Source organism: Sceloporus occidentalis, unplaced genomic scaffold, assembly GCF_023333645.1.
Source record: "Sceloporus occidentalis isolate IW3139 unplaced genomic scaffold, rSceOcc1.0.p SCAF_2, whole genome shotgun sequence".
NCBI lineage: Eukaryota > Metazoa > Chordata > Lepidosauria > Squamata > Phrynosomatidae > Sceloporus > Sceloporus occidentalis.
In genome coordinates this window covers 125,882,612-125,899,187 of record NW_028316982.1, presented here as the reverse complement: position 1 = coordinate 125,899,187, position 16,576 = coordinate 125,882,612, and positions in this window count along the sequence as shown.

Below are 16,576 nucleotides of genomic sequence, written 5' to 3'. Positions count from 1 at the left end.
AATCCAATTAAATTGGCTTTTAAAGAATCAAAAAAAAATTTTAGGTGGTACCTAAATGAAGAGCTTCTAAAGGATAAAAAATTGTAAGCAAAGGGAAGAACTTGATTAAGTTCTTTTTTGAAAAAAATCTGAATGGAGAAGTAAAAACAGCCATGGTTTGGGATGCAGGAAAAGCCACGATTAGAGGTTTTCTCACACAATAAAATATAATTTGGCAGAAACAGAAACAAGCTAGAACTACTTTAAATAACTTATTAAAAGATAAAGATGAACAATTAAAGAGACATCCTAAAAACAAAACAATTCAAAAGGATATAAAATTAATCCAAAACCAGTTAGAACTAGAGGCAACCTTAGAATTAGAAAAAAGACTAAAATTAGCTAAACAAAAAAATTTCGAACATGCTAATAAAACTGGAAAATTGTTGGCCAATAAATTAAGAAAAGATAGAGAAAAGAAGGCAATTAATAAAATAAAAAGAGATGATATGCTACTTACTAAACAAGAAGACATTAAAAAAGAATTTGAACTTTTCTATGAGAAATTATATGCAGAAAAAGTAGTGGAGGAGGAGCTGATTGGTAAATATATAAATGAGATTCAGATAGATACCATATCAGAAGAATTGAGACAACAACTCAACCAACCGGTAACAAAAATGGAGGTCTGGGAAGCAATTTGTCAGGCTAAATCCAGAAAAGCACCAGGAAACGATGGCCTGCCAGTGTCTTTATATAAAATATTTATAGAAGAACTAGCAACCCCTCTTCAACAAGTAATAAATGAGGCCATAACAGGAGATATCCCAGAATCTTGGAAACAAGCAGAAATAATTGTAATTCATAAGGAAGGAAAAGATCCGCGAGACCCATCCAATTATAGACTGATCTCGTTGCTTAATAACGACTATAAAATCTTTGCAGCTATTATGTCTAAACAATTAAAAAATGTTTGCTAGAACTAATTGGAGAGGATCAATGGGGATTTATGCCAAACAGACATGTAAGGGATAATATAAGAGTAATATTAGACACTTTAAAATTTTATGAAAGGCACAATGAGAAGAAATTGGGATTATTATTTTTGGATTTCGAAAGGGCCTTTGATTTGGTGAATTGGAAAACATTATTAACGTTACTACAAAAAATTAACATAGGCCAAAACTTCTTAAATTGGATGAACAAAATATACAACAACCAAAAAGCCCAGATTAGAATTAATGGTGAAAATTCCAATTTTATACAAATTTGGAGAGGCACACGTCAAAGTTGTCCATTATCCCCTCTCTTGTTTTTATTAATTATTGAATTATTAATCAAGAAGATAAAAATGGACACTTTAATCCAGGGAATAAAAATAAGGAAAACACATTTTAAAATTAGAGCATTCGCTGATGATATAATAGCAGATGATCCGGTGGTATGTATTAATAGAATTCTAGATGAGATAGTTATTTGGCGTAATAACAGGATGTAAAATAAATTAAAAAATAGAATATTTTGACAAAAAACTTAAAGAAAGAGGAAGAGATAGTTTAAAAAAATATTACAGGTATTAACATTGCAAAAAAATTAATTACCTAGGGATTCAAATTACAAAGAAAACAACAGATCTATTTGAAAATAATTATAAGAAAGTCTGGAGTAAAATTAATGACGACTTAATTCAATGGAATAATTTACATTTATCACTTACAGGCAGAATCTCAACAATTAAAATGAACGTGTTGCCAAGGATATTTCTTTTTCAAACAATTCCCATTATAACTACGGATAAGATATTTAAAGATTGGAATAAAGATATAATTAATTTTGTATGGAGGGGGAGGAAATCAAGAATTAAACTGAAAGTTCTGCAAGATTCAAAAGGTAGAGGGGGTCTAAGTCTACCCAATTTAAAGTTATACTTTGAGGCTTGTTGTTTAACATGGTTGAAGGAATGGATTACTTTAGAAAACAGAAATTTATTAGATTTAGAGGGGGACGGACTCAACTTAGATTGGCATGCTTACCTTGCTTATGGGAAGGCTAAACAAAGTAAATCTTTCAATATTCATTGTGTGAGGAAATTTCTAATCAGGGTATGGAATAGGTATAAAAGATATATTCTCCCAAAGATGAGTGGCTGGGTCTTGCCCTATGAAGTTTTTTCAGGAAAGAAATGAGTGGGGACACTAAATGGTTTAAATACGAGGATTTATGGGAAATCAGAGAGAGAGGTGTTGTATTAAAAACAAGAGAAAAACTAAATAAAGAGGGGTGGGAGATAAATTGGTTTACATATAGATAGATGTTTGAGAGATTTAGGATTGATGTTAAAACATATGACTTTGAATTGGAGGGAGAGAGATCTGACCTAAGTAAGATTTTGATTAAAGACAAAGAAAAATTAATTAGAAAATTCTATGCGGTACTCTTGGAAATAGAAATGAAAGACCGCTTTGATCTATTTTGGAAAAGTGGTCTATAAATAAACTGTATTATTATTATTATTATTATTATTATTATTAAGACGAGGAGATAAAGAACAAATGATAAAGTGGGCTAAATGTTTTGGCCATCCCATACAATTATCACAATGGGAAAAGGTCTGGAGGGATGTGTATAGATTGACAACTTCACAAAATATAAGGGAAAACTTTCATAAAATATTCTATTTCTGGTACCATTCTCCATATAAATTGGCGAAAATATAAAAAAACTAAAAAAGAACAATGTTGGAAATGCAAAAAGGAAAAAGGAACTTTTTCTCACTGTTGGAGGAGTTGTAAGAGAGCAAAAAATTATTGGAAAACAATAAATGATTCAGTTAATACCATCTTGGGTACAAATCTTAGTTTAAATCCAGAGCTTTACCTCTTAGGTTTAATGAATAAGGACATAAAGAAAGAGGAGGAAAGAATTGTTTTCTATATGGTATCCCTTGCACGGATATGTTATGCTCAGATGTGGAAAGCTGAACAAATCCCAACTAAAGAAGATTGGTTACTAAAATTATATGATGGTATGGCAATGGATATTTTAACATTCGCTATAAGAAATGAGTATGATAAAAATGTTATAGATGAATGGGAAAGAGTCATAGATTATTATGAAGCAGAATGGGGGAAGATTGCAGTAATCAATCTAAAAGAATGACCTAGACTCTCTGTATGCCTCACTCAACAAGGGTCGGTAGGAAAAATATAGGTATTATATTAACTACTTCTTCTTATATTACAATATGGTAAGGTAGTGGAATTGGATAGCCAAAAATTATCATTAATGAGGAGAGTTGGTAGGTAGGAAGTCACTTTGTACGAATGGTAGATTGTGTTGAAGAAAGAATGAAGAGTAAAGAAGGAAGGAAAAAGAATAAATGAAGGAGAATGAATGAAAAATGTAGAAAGATGTGTGAATATATAGGTGTATATATAGGTGTATGTTTAGGTATGATTTTTTTTTTGTATGCTGTATGTTGTAAATTGTATTGTGTTTTCTGTTTTAATCAATAAAACTTATATTTAATAAAAAAGATATATTCATAACAATGTAAGAACAATTTTGGATCTGGTAGAGTACTACGATGCTAATATTGATAGAAAAATCTCTTTAATTTTTGTAGATGCATAGAAGGCTTTCAATAATGCATCTTGTCTGCATACAGTAAACTCTGCTCATACGCGTCTTATCCTAGCACACATCCTTATTCTGACAGGACCATCCAAACTATAGTATTTCCCATCACAGGTACATATATGAGAGCTGGATAGTGAAGAAAACTGACAGAAAGAAAATTAATTCAATTGAAAAAAATTGCCACTGATGACTTACATAGCTTGAAAGTATACAAGCATACTCCTAAATCTTTTGATGCATCAGCTTGCAACATATTGATGTATGGGTGCATAATATAACTGTTATTTGATAATGTCAAAAGTTTTCTCATGTTCTGCCATCCACAGAAAGACTACATTCTTTTTCAACAAGTTTCTTAATGGTACTGCCACCTCTGCCTGCTGAGAAATATACTTTGCCTGATTTTGTACTGATTTTAAAAATGTGAGCATACTTTATCTATACTGAGGAGGATCTATTTCCTGAATAGCCTAAACATTCTCATTATCTGGTCAGGCTCCTTCAGTACTCACTATGTTACCCATATACTTTACAGAGTAAACCTTAAACTGAATCTTTTCTTTATTAAATTTGATATACTTAGCACCTCCTGTTTCCATAACCTGATGTAAAAGTTCATCATGTAGCTCAGCCGTTTCCTAAGGGTTTTTGTTGAATAACTTCACTTGAGGACTTACAGTAGGTGACTAAAACAATACCTTCCTCAAGGTGTATTGAATGTATATAGTCTTGATGAAGTTTTACCGTCTCATCTGCCAATAATCATTTTTCACATCTGTAATTGTAAAGATATTCTTTCCAGTTAAGTGACTCAAAACTTCCTCTACTGTATGAATGGTACAATGCTGTCTCTGAACTACTTTATTAATGGATCAATACATACACATGAAAACCCACTCCCATAATGATAAGACTGCTCACCCAGCCTGTAGAGTCTACAATCTTAGATATAATTCATTTTTCATTTGACACAAAGGCCTGTTACAGACGGGCATATAGTACGCACGGAGCACGTACTAGGATTAGGAAGGGGTGTGACTTCTTCATGCCCCTAACCCTAGTACGTGCTCTGCGCGTACAAAATGGCAGCGCCCTATACAGACGGGGGGGGGGGGCGCCATGTTGATGTCGCGGACGCGTAGCATCTGGACGTTGTGCCATGGAAATGACGTGGCGAGTGCGCCATTGGCTCTTTGCTGCGTCATTTCCGCGGCGCAAGAAGAAGTGCCATTTTGGCACTTCTTATTAGCGGCGACAGGAAGCCTTGTGGTTTGGCCGCTGGGGCTTCTCACAGCCGCTAATGATGGCGCAGGCAGACCGCCGCTTTCCAGCGGTCTGTAACGCGCCAAAGTATTCTTTAATCTATCATATATTGCAAAAAACACTCTCTGACATCCCTGAATAATATGTATTGAGATGATGACCTTGAAATTCACCTAGGTGTTGAAATATCTCCAGATACAAGCTAAACAGTTTCCCCCCCCTGTGTTTAGATATTCAACTGTTTGTATGTTATCAATTGGATGAACTAAATCCAACATCTCACAAGCTGGTCTGCCTAGTAATGGAATTACTGAGCTAATTGTTTAATAAACCAATAATTTAGCTACCCATTTTGAAGTGTAACATTCAAACACAATGGTCCCCAATGGTTGTAATTCTTACCCTGCCATAAGCCATTACATTCTCTTAGTTATCACCTTCTTGCCTTATGTTTTAAAGAATATACTAAATGGCTCCAACTCCTGTATCTAATTTAAACATAATCAAAATTCTCCTATGCCCTCCTACAAGGGAATGTTACATATTGAACTTCTCCTTCACCCAGCATAACAAACCATACTCTGTGTGTGTGTGTGTGTGTGTGTCCCCACACATGGGAACATGTACAAATGTAAACCTGTTTTGTTTTTTAAAGATGAAACCAAGATAGATAGCAAATCAGGGACTTACATGGCACTGTTAAATATCTTAGTGCATTATTTGGGGTTAATGCTACCCATATTCACCATATTCACCTATGCTATAAATCTCCAGTGGTCTTATTCAATGGAAACCAAACCAAGAGTATATGCTGGGACCTTTCACCATTTAGACTACTGGGGTATGCTTAACAATATATTTTTTCTCAGTGGCTCCCACTTGTGTTTAAGTTAGCAGACTGTGATGATAGAATGAAATATAAGTTGTCTCCTGGGTCTGATTTTCATGTGAGCCCCTGCAAAAAGTAAAAATAAACACTTTTATTGTTACAGTTGTTTATATTTTGGTGCCTGTTGAGGTCGTTTGTGAAATATGTTACCCTGGAACAACCATCACATTTATCTAACAAATAGCAGCTGCCCCACAGCAAGGGGGAAAAGAAGGAAAGTGAAAAAGAACCCCACATGTGGTTTGGAAAAATCAAACCATCAAGGGTAAGAGGCCAAACTTTTCCCACAGAAATATTTTGGGAAATGGTGCAAGATTCTAGTGTACTTGCTGCTAAATGCCACACTTCAGCACAAAATAAATCCGCTTAAACTTTTTTTTATAGAATACAACATTCTTAAAGCTTTCATGCTGATGTTTTTCTCCATCCAGAATTTTATTTTTCAAAAATGATCAAGTTCTGTCTATTGGTCAGTGTTTCATTAAATAAAAGGCACTATTGATCATAGAATCATAGAATTGCAAAGGACTGCAAGGGACATCCAGTTTAACTACTTGTAATACACAACTAAACATTCCTGGAAATGGCCAACCAATCTCTGTTCAAAGACCTCCAACTACAGGCCCACACCTATTGAGAAAGTCTATCCATAATTTTGTAAGTGTGGATATTTTAATATGTTGTGAGCCGCTTTGATTTGTCTCATCACAGAAAAGTGGGATAAAAATAAAAGTTTTATTTATTTATTTATTTATTTATTTATTTATTTATTTATTTATTTATCCAGTGTCAAAACAGTCCTTACACATTCATTGTTGATTCTATCATCTAATTCCAGTTCTTGTCCCCTTTCTCTTTTCAATATCCCAACCTTCTACCTTTCCTTTACTCTCTTCCTTTACTTATCTCCCTTTACGTCCTACTTTCCTTCTTTCCATTATCCTTTTTTTAATCTTTTCTATACCTATTCTTCCCTTCCCTTCTCTCCTCTTATTCTTCTTAATCTCTCCTTATCCTCTCTTTTTCCATGTACCTCTCATCTTCTCCTTACTTTCTTCTATAGCCACCCTTCCTTTTATCATCTTCCTCCTCCTTCATTCTATACATCCTCATACCTTCCTCAGATACACTAACCTTCTTCTCACCTTCTTTCCTTCTTTCTTACTACCTTTCCTACATTCCTTCCTTTCTATCAATCACCGATTGCTTTGCTACTCTTATCTGGACTTTCAACATTCTTTATTCTCTGAAACTCCATTCTCTCTGTTTGCCCATTTTAACTTTTTGTATAGTTTATTTGCAACTATCTTCTCCTTGATAATCAACCAGCCAACATTCAAAAATATTCCGGGGGGGAGTGTATCATATATTCTCTCTTACTGTATCTCCCATGTCCCTTTTAAATAGTTTATTACTTTTGTCCAATCCTTGTTAACCTTATCAATTGTTTCTCCCCTTAGCAATAGTGTCAGTTTATCAATTTCTATAGCGTCATATAGTTTTATCAGCCATTCTTTTTTACTTGGGATATCTTTCAATTTCCATTTTTGAACCAAAGTTAACATTGCTATTGTGGTCATGTAAAACAAGATTTTACCATATTCATTCTCTAATTTGTCACTGAACATATTTAAGAGGTAGAATTCTAGTTGGTGTTGCATCTTTATATCTAACATTTCACATAATGTTTTGTTAACCATATCCCAATATCCTGCTACCTTTTTTACATGAACACCAGTAGTGGTAAAAGGTTCCTGGTTCTTCTCTGCATTGCCAATGTTGGTTGATTTTATTTTTGTATATTTTTGAAATCTTGTCTGGGGTTAAATACCAACAAAAATAGATTTTGTAGTAGTTCTCTCTTAACCTTTGTGATACTGTATATTTATCTTTTCCCATGTTTTTTCCTAACTATCTAATTCCAATGGGTGTCCAATATTTATTGCCCATTTAACTATCGCCTCCTTGATTATTTCATCCTCCAATTTCATTTTCAGTAAAATATTATATAACTTTCCAATTAGACCTTTTGATTCTTGGATAATAATTTTACAAATTTCAGATTCTTTATTTTTATCTTCAAAACCAAAAATGGTCTTGTCCATTTTATACTGCTCCAAAATCTGTCTATATGGGAACCAATTTATTTCGTTACCTTCTTTTACTAGTTGTTCTTGAGATTTCATTTTAATAGTTTTTGTATGTAATCCAGTTATCTTTCTGAACCATTTCTCTTCTTTGGAATGCCTCTTGTGACAAAATCCAGCCTGATATTTTATTTATTATTCTGGCTTTGTATTTTTTCCATGTAACCATCAATAATCTCCTAATACAATAGTTATTGAAACACAGAAACACTAATATAAATATAAATTAATTTTATATGGTGTATTTACAGCTATATTACATATAGTGTATTATTTATTGAAGAAGAACTCTAAACATGGAATTACTCAATGGGCTACTTAGTCATGCTCAAAATGGAGGAAATTTTGGAATTCTTCCTGGAGTAAAGGTTGAAATGTAGGACATGTCCTGAAAAAGGAGGATGGTTGGTCACCAAGGATTTACAACAATCCCAAGGTGAACCTATTATGAGGTTTATTTGGCAAGATTTGTTTAGAAGAGGTTTATCCTTGCTTTCCCCTGGGGCTGAAAGACTATGACTTACCCATAGTCACCCAGTGGATTTTATGGACAAGCTGGGAATTGAACACGCAAACTACTATACCATACTGGCTCTTATGCCACATTTTCAATGACATAGTATTTGTTATAACTGGTATATTTTGATATAGGAAAATAATTTTTGGCTCAGAAAAGAGAAAAAGAAGACCCAAATAATTACAACCCAGTCAGCCTGACATCAATCCCAGGACAGATTCTAAAGCAGACCATTAAACTGACAGTATGTAAGCACTTAGAAAGGAATGTTGTGATTAGTAAAAGTCAGCATGGGTTTCTCAAAAACAAGTCACACCAGATTAATCTAATCTGATCCTGATCTGCCTGCCTGTCTGTCTATCTATAAAAATTACCAACTTGGTAAATGAAAGGAATGCTGGGTATATAGTGTACCTTGATTTCATTAAGACCTTTGACAAGATCCCCCATGATTTCTTTTTGTTGTTGTGTGTGTTCAAATCCTTTCTGACTTATGGCAAGCTTAAAACAAATTTATAATGAGATTTTCTTGGCAGATTTCTTCAGAGGGGGTTTGCCACTGCCATCGTCTGAGGCTGAGAAAGTGTAACTTGCCCAAGGTATGATAGCCCTTTTTAAATATTAGCAGGGATGTCATAATGAAGATACAGCAAGTTTGCTGCCGTTCCAGAGAATATGACCTGGAGTAATGGATTCAAGCTACAGGAAAAGAGATTCCACCTCAATGTTAGGAAGAACCTCCTGACAGTAAGAACTGTTTGACAGTGGAAGATGCTCCCTCAGAGTGTGGTGAAATCTCCTTCTTTGGAGGTTTTTAAACAGAGGCTGGATGGCCATCTGTCGGGATGCTTTGATTGTGTATGCCTGCATAGCAGGGCTTGGACTTCATAGCCCTTAAGATCTCTTGCAACTCTATCATTCTATGATTCTGTGATTCTATGATTTTACATAAAGAGCAGTTGTTGAATATTTTTAAAATCAAGTCAACAAATTAAATGGTGCAAATATTCATGTGAGCACATTTTGTGTCCGGCTTGTTGAGCCGCAGGTGTGTTAGTGTTTGTTGTTTGAAACAAAGGAAATTCCGTGGGATTAGACAGCAATGACTGGGCTTCCACTGCATAAAAATAAGACTCAACAATATTTGGGCAAGGTCCAAAATGAGAGCCATCATTTTTATTCAGTGCATTCCACAAACAAAGAATTATTTACAACGCAATGTCAGTGAAACCGCCTTAATTTCAGTATGGAAAAGAGCCAGTGATTAATACTATGGCAGGAAGTGTGGGGGAGACTAACAAAGGTTTCAGTAGTAAATCAGATTGTATGATTAGGCCAAAAGACCCACCCATTGTGTTTATCCTTATTTTCCACCAAAAACAATTCAGCATCGTCCAGACATCACGTCTGCTGGTGATTTTCCTCTTATGGATTTTCCCTCCGTAACCTTTGGAAGTATACATAACAATAAAGATCTTGATAAGTGAGAATGGAGGAAAGCTGGAAACTCATCATCTTTCTGATGTGAAGCTTGCTTGTCACACTTACACAAATTAATTTAAGAGCAGATATGTGGGAGAAGGTTTACAAAAAAAAATATCCAAAACCAAATGGCCACAGACTAAGAACCTAAATGAATTTGCCCCAGCAAAATCTCCTCTCACATTTCTGAGACTGGTGTGTGATGCTTAAGCATCAAACTCAATTGAAAGCTGATTTTTACAGATCTTGGAAGTAAATTATGAGAGGTTTCTGGAATTAGGGTTTTATTTTTATTTTTTTAATAGTTTTAAAATCTAAGGCTTAAATCTAATTCCTTGTCCCTCATGGACAAGACTCATTCAGTTCATTCAACCCTTGAAAGCAACAACTTGATTTAGCCCATTATAATAGTAGCATAAGAAATGATGCAGGGAGCAGTAACTAATTTGGGGTATATATTTGGCATGGTTTAGTTTCCAGGAAAGGTACAAGGTTTTGGTGATTACCTTCAAAGCCCTACATGGCTTGGGTCCAGAATACTTAAGGGATCACCTACTTCCATACTGTCCGTCTAAGGTCCTCAGGGAAGAATCTACTTCAGCCAATAAAATCTAGTCACCCAGAGGGCTTTTACCATCACAGCTCCGAAGCTATGGAATGACCTGCCGAAGGAGATCCGCAACATTTCTACTCTTACAGCTCTTAAGACGGATCTCTTCCGGCAGGCCTTCCCTACCTAGTTCCACTCCCCATTTACTGTGACTTACGTCACTCTGTCCACCAATTCTTCTCTTAAATTAATGAGAAGAATTAAATTAAAATTAATAAAAATTACATTCTTGCCTCAAGAAGAAAAGCCCTCCCTCTGTCACAACTGTCATCATCAGACCTGGAAGGGAGTGAAAAAGACAGGCCCAATTTCCATCAGGCCTAACTGTGAATTACTAACGTCGCTCTCTTTTATTTTATTTTATTTTATTTTTTGCATTTTTTTATTATATTCTCTATATTTTTTATTGTTGTAACCCGCTTGGATTCCTTGTGATTGGGTGGGCTATAAATTATTATTATTGTTGTTGTTGTTATGGTTCATCAAAACAACACCTAAAACTTTCCTAATGCAAAACTTGGAGGCTTTTCTTGAGATGTTCAGTGTTCTCTGCCTAACAAAGGAGGTATCATTTGTGAATTTTGGATGTTATTGTATTTTGCTATGGGGCCAATACGAGTGCTCCTGAACATGTTTCTTTGATGTGAAGAAACCACATTTTAGCCACTATAGAAGAATCCTAAAGAGAGAGCCAATGGACTATTACTATTTGAGATTTCTACCTCCAACAAAGGTAAACATTTTCTTTTTACATTTGGGATACATTTAGCATGTTTTACCAAAACAATTCATAGCATTTTCCTAATGCATCATGTATTTTGTGCATTTTTGTTGGGCTAATAAAGTTATCACTGTTTTGTGGATTTTGAATATTACTGTACTTCAATGAGAAGGATTCTTAAAATCCTAAATCTGGAGGGCAATGCAGTGCTGTGCTGGGAAGAGATTCTTTCCCTATATCTAATATAAACAGACTATTTGTGGACATTCTCTAGTCTTTTGGGTCTCCATCTGTCTTCCCACCAGCATGGTATAGTGGTTTGGAAGTTAGGATATGACTCTGGACAACAGGCTCAGCCATGGAATCCCACCTTGCACAAGTCTCAGCCTCAGAGGAAGGCAAAGGCAAACCTCCACTGAACAAATCTGTTAAGAAACCACCATGCCAGATTTTTCTTAGGGTCACCATAGGTCAGAAATGTCTTGAAGGCACCCAACAACAACTTTCTCTCACAACCTGCCTCCATAGCAGTAGTGGTCACTGTGATCATGTAAAAAAATGACAGTTCTGAAGAGCAGTGTCTCTTCTGTGTGTAGAGGGTCTCTGTGTGAGCCAGAACCTCAGAGGATCCAGATTCTGGCCTGTACAGAGAGGCTCCATATGCAGAAGAAGCTCTGCTCTTCAGAAACGATACTTCAACAAGTTAAAACAAGTGGATGACACTTTTTTGTTGTTGTTGAAAGATTGGAAAACATTTATGGATTTTGTGGCTGTGGTTATTAGAAATTTTAGTGGGATTATTTAGTTGGATTTGTAATGGTAGGATAATATTTTTTCTCTTTTTTATTTTCACTACCTTCAGGATTGATGGGGTCTGAGCCTTACTGTTTCTTAGATGTGTTTCTTTCCCCCCTTCTTTTTCCTACTTTCCTTTTTTCTTCTTTGCTTTTTCATTCTTCTATTTCTTTATTTTTGGTTGTATTATTATTTTGATTGCAAATTAGAGATGGCTATCTCACTCTGCCTAATGACAAGACCAGTTCAAAAACCATCTTTGTGGATAGAAGGCAGAGTTTGGCCAGGCTAGCAACAACCAATGGCGGGAGAGCTACAGCCAGACAATCAAATTGAAGGCTGCAGATGATAATTAGGTCTGTAGTGACAGTTAGAGTCAGATAGGGATAGTTAGGGTTAGAGTCCTGAAGTGAAAGACTCAAGGGACATACAGAAATCTGTGAGAGGGCTAATTGATGTGGTGTAATATCCAGTGGGATATCATTAGCCTTGGTGCCTGGTACGGAAATAAGGGCCTTACTGCACAGCCCCCAGGGATGGGAGTGGGGTGTGACAGAAGGGAGCGAGATGGGAACAGAATGGGTGCTGTGACCCATCTCATTGCACGCCAGAACACTGCCGATGCTGCCAGAAGTTCCCATTGTGTTCCTGATCTGTCCCAGTGGAGGCGATTTTCAGGAACGCTTTTGAACAGTTCTGAAAAGTAACTATTATTCTCTGGAGAGAGTGTTGTGAAGTAAACTGTAATTGCAACAAAGTGGAACTAAGAAAGTAAGAATTAGAAGTAACAAGTACATAAAATATCTCAACAAGTGAAACATTGTTCAAACCATCTTTCAAATAAAGTTTTATTATTGTTCGCATACAGGCTTGTCTGGGACTTGAATAAGTAATCACGCACTGATATTTACAAATAAGGAAATTAGTTTCACATATAAGTTGGTGTACACCAATAAAATAAAGTGATCATCACACATAGGTGGTAGCGTCACAAATAAGGAAAAGATTTTAAAAAGTGCAAGTGCTTGTCACAAGTAGGTGGCAGTGGTGGAAGAACAAATCCCATTGTGCTGCCGCAAGAGGAAAAGAGTTGGGCAATTGTGTGTCACTGAACAAAAAGGGAACAACAAGAGATATCTATAATGACTAGGCTATTTCTATTCACAAGATATATATATCAAGATACATAATTACAAGAAACATCAATAATAGCCAATATATATCTGAAGAGTGAAGTGGTAACAGTCCAAGTACACAATGTTGCTGATTTTAGCAGTGAAAGAGGTTCTACTGCTGCAACATAATATTAAAGTCCAAAATCTAAAAAGCAATGATGATAGATGATGCTTGGAACAAATCAACATGAAGTTGGAACTAATAATATTGGCTGGTAGCAGGGTCCTTATAAGTTGAATTCAGATGGGACGGCTACCTCCGGAGTCCTGTGTGGCCGTTTCGACTCACCAAGGTCTTCATCAGCATATTAATTTCATAACCGGAATAATATAATGCATTGTGTGTTCCATACTTCTAAATACACAAGGTTGACAATCAAAGATATATTAATTACTATCAGCAACATAATACAAAATATAATATAATTAACAAACGAAATTGAATCATTATATCTTACCCACAATATTAAACAGCTTGGCTTGACTGATAAAAAGGATGCTGGTACAAGTTCACAGGAATAGTAACTCATAATATACTTTGCCTCAGCAATAGGCTGCAGGTGATAGAGTGATGCATTGAATTCTCTTAAAGGTATATCCTCTAGAGACATACTACATGTCCCATAAAGTAAGCCCAAACCATAGCTGAATGCATAATAACACTTATAATAATTGAAAGGTACCTAACAACTCCGACTCATTCTCAATACATTATGAGCATAATATAGCTCTATGTAATCTGCCTGGCCTCCTTCCCAGATCCATATCTGTCTCTGATTTGTACAATATTAACCAATGTATACAATTTCATAAAAAAGAACTTAAATCCAACCGATCATTTAAACCCTTGGGTATGTTTGATGACAACTTATGAATCCAAAATGATTCTCTTTGTAGGAGTTTAGTGTGTTTGTTGCCACTATAAAAAGTACCAAACTTGACTTGTTCAATTACAAAGAATTTTAAGGATTCTGGAGAGTGATGTAATTGTGACCAATGTGTGACAAGTGAAGTATCTAAACTTTTATTTCGAATGGTACTTTTATGTTCAGATATTCTAATTCTTAGAGGTCTTGAAGTTTGTCCCACATACATCTTCCGACAAGGGCATCAAATCACATAAATAACATTCAGGGAGTTGCAATTAGTGAATGAGTTTAATTCATAACATTCCTTTGATATGGGATGGATAAAGGATTTTATATTTAAAGATTGTTTGCAACAGCTGCAATGACCACATCTGTGATGTCCTCTTACATGAGACAGCTCCTGAGTATGTTCATAAAAATCTGTATGCACTAAAGAGTCCTTGAGATTTCTAGTTCTCCGAAAAGTTATAATGGGTGCCTGTGTACAGCCTGGAATGTTCTGAACTATATGCCAATGTTTTTGTATAATATGTTTAATATGATGCGCAGCATGAGTGAAGGTGAAGGATCCTATAATCCTGTACTCAGTTGTACTATTTGAAGGAAGAAATAGTGTGGAGCGATCTTTAAGGGAAGCTCTGTATCTAGCATGTTGGACTATATGAGGAGGAAAAGCTCTATCCTGTAATTCTAATTGATACTGATCAGCTGCCCTTTCATAATGAGTGTTAATGGAAGAATTTCTTTTTAATCTTAGGAATTGTGAATATGGTAGGTTTTTTTTCAGATGATAAGGGTGACAACTAGAAAAATGTAGCATGGAATTACGGTCCGTAGGCTTGTGAAAATTACGGACTCCAATCTTATGATTATGAATATAAACTTCTACATCTAGAAAAGAAATATGCTGGGTGTTTGACTGGCATGAAAATTTGATATGTTGGCTTACAGAATTCATCCAGGTGAAAAAGTTCTCAACTCTAGATCTGTCAGAAAATATGACAAAAATGTCATCAATATATCTTCCATAGTATTGTAAATATTTATGAAAAGGATTCTTATCTGGATTAGTAATATATGTAGATTCTAAATGAGCCATATATAAATTGGCAATACTTGGAGCTGCTGGGCTACCCATCGCTACCCCTTTAATTTGAAGGAAAAATTGAGTGTTAAACCTGAAATAGTTCTTTTCTAAAATAATATCCAGAATATCCAATAAGAAATGAATGGGAGGTTTTTTCACATTTTTAGAGTGCAGATAAAGTTCTACAACATCTCTGGCTTCAGCATGGGGAATGGAAGTGTATAAAGAATTTACATCCAAGGTGACCAAACATCCCTCAGGATTAATCTCTGTGCTCTCTATACTTTGTATGAAATGACGAGTATCTTTAATATAAGAAGGTGCTTCAATTACTAATGGTGCCAGGAATGAATCCAAATATTGGGATAAAGGTTCCAAAAGGGACCCTGACCCTGAAATGATAGGTCTACCTGGTGGAGGAAAACCTTCCTTATGAATTTTAGGTAATACATAGAAAATAGGAATACGGGGATATTCCTGTATCAAAAATGATGCTGTAGTGGAATCTATGTATCCCAACAATTCTGCTTCTTGTATTAAAATTTTAATTACAAATTTAATAGAGCTAGTGGGGTCTTTGTCCAAAGCTTGGTAACTGATGTGATCATTAAGTTGACGAAGTACTTCTTGTAAGTAATCCTTTTTGTCCAAGAGTACTATGGCTCCCCCTTTGTCAGCTGGCTTGATTACTATCTCCTGTTTCGAGGCTAACTTTTGTAAGGTGCAATGTTCCTGATAACTTAAATTGTACCATGGTTTCCTTAAAGAAGCCTCTAATTTTTCAACATCTCTTAATACTACCTCCTCAAAGGTAGCTATATTGTGATTGCACACAGGGGGAATGAACTTGGAGGGGCACTTGTTGTTAAATAAAGGACTTTCATTTGTACCCACCCCTAATTATAATTCTTTTCTAACCAGAATAGATATCTTTAAACTTATAAGACAACTCAAGTTGCGATTTTTCTTTGGGGATTCTTCCCAAAATGTCCAACATACTTTCTGACGCCCCTCCAAGTTCATTCCCCCTGTGTGCAATCACAATATAGCTACCTTTGAGGAGGTAGTATTAAGAGATGTTGAAAAATTAGAGGCTTCTTTAAGGAAACCATGGTACAATTTAAGTTATCAGGAACATTGCACCTTACAAAAGTTAGCCTCGAAACAGGAGATAGTAATCAAGCCAGCTGACAAAGGGGGAGCCATAGTACTCTTGGACAAAAAGGATTACTTACAAGAAGTACTTCGTCAACTTAATGATCACATCAGTTACCAAGCTTTGGACAAAGACCCCACTAGCTCTATTAAATTTGTAATTAAAATTTTAATACAAGAAGCAGAATTGTTGGGATACATAGATTCCACTACAGCATCATTTTTGATACAGGAATATCCCCGTATTC